The following is a 1,254-nucleotide window of genomic DNA, read 5'->3' on the forward strand; positions in this document are numbered from 1 at the left end:
GACTTGGACTTGTTACTGTAAAAGTATTTTCATTATTTATTCCATCCTCCCTTTGGTGCAATCCTCGAAATACTTCATGTATTTCATTGTACAACTATAGTACAATTTGATCTGTGCACTTGCAAACACTGTTTTTCTTGATTCTTATATATTTAGGTGTTATATTTAAACTATAAAAAATAGTGCATTTATAGGCGGTCAAGTTCTTGGTGCCGTTGTCGAGCAGGTTTCGACATTAAATATTGAAAACAATTTTTTTTACAATCAACAAGATAAGTAGGAACGTTACAACCTGTAGATACAATTTTAATTTTTTTTGTTTAATTATTTTCATTTTCATTTTAATTTTTTAGGTCATATATGACCCGAAGCTTTGGCACTCCAATCGAACCATACCCAAATTCGAAGCAATTTTTTAGGCGTAACCGTCCCACAATGAATAACGATCCACCTGCGGTTATAAATTTATCCTGAGAAAATCCGTTGTTGAAAGAGCCACAAGAGCAACAAGGAAATAATCAAGAAGAAGTCCTAATGGCTCAGCGGACCTTGCATGAGTACGTCTTACCTACACTAGACGCAGTGTAAGGAAGGATAGAACGACTAGCAATCAACGCAAATAATTTCGAACCAAAATCGGTCGCTATACAGATGATCCAAGACACACTACATTTCTAAATGAACATGGGTGAAGACTCAAATTAGCAGTTGAAGCGGTTCCTTCGACTCTATGATACCTTCAAGTACAATGGGGTATCCAATTATGTCTTGCGTCTCCGATTATTCCCATTCTCACTATGCAATAATGCAACTAATTGGTTGGACTTGTTAGAACTAGGATTCTTAACTCCAGTGAATGATTTAGCGGAAAAATTGCGCAATAAATTTTTCCCGATTAGTCGAGCCATTTAGTTAAGGCGAGAAATCACAAATTTCAAAAATACGAAGGTGAGTATATATATGAGGCATGAGAGCATTTCAAGTTAATGCTAAAGAAGTGCCCACACCATAGACTGCAAACGTGGCTCCAGATCCAAATATTCTATAATGGTGATAATGGATGCATTAGATCTAATCTAGATGGATCATCTAGTGGATCTCTCATGTTTTATACATATGAACGATAAAATCATAGAAGATATGGTCATTAATTTATACATGTGTCCCAATGAAAGTGTAATGCCCTCAACCCGACTCGATTCATTGGGACCGGATCTCTGGTGTTACTAAACGATATAAAACATTTAACAAAAA

General features: G+C 35.7%; 1 non-coding gene across 1 annotated transcript; it reads right to left on the reverse strand.

Annotated features, from left to right (window-relative positions):
* Nucleotides 1–910: 910 nt before the first annotated feature.
* Nucleotides 911–1,015, reverse strand: LOC128042152 (small nucleolar RNA R71). The gene has a single exon (XR_008197358.1). It is a non-coding gene; the product is annotated as a small nucleolar RNA R71 (small nucleolar RNA).
* Between the last annotated feature and the right edge of the window lie 239 nt (nucleotides 1,016–1,254).

The sequence above is a fragment of the Gossypium raimondii genome, chromosome 6, assembly GCF_025698545.1.
Source record: "Gossypium raimondii isolate GPD5lz chromosome 6, ASM2569854v1, whole genome shotgun sequence".
Taxonomy (NCBI): Eukaryota; Viridiplantae; Streptophyta; class Magnoliopsida; order Malvales; family Malvaceae; genus Gossypium; species Gossypium raimondii.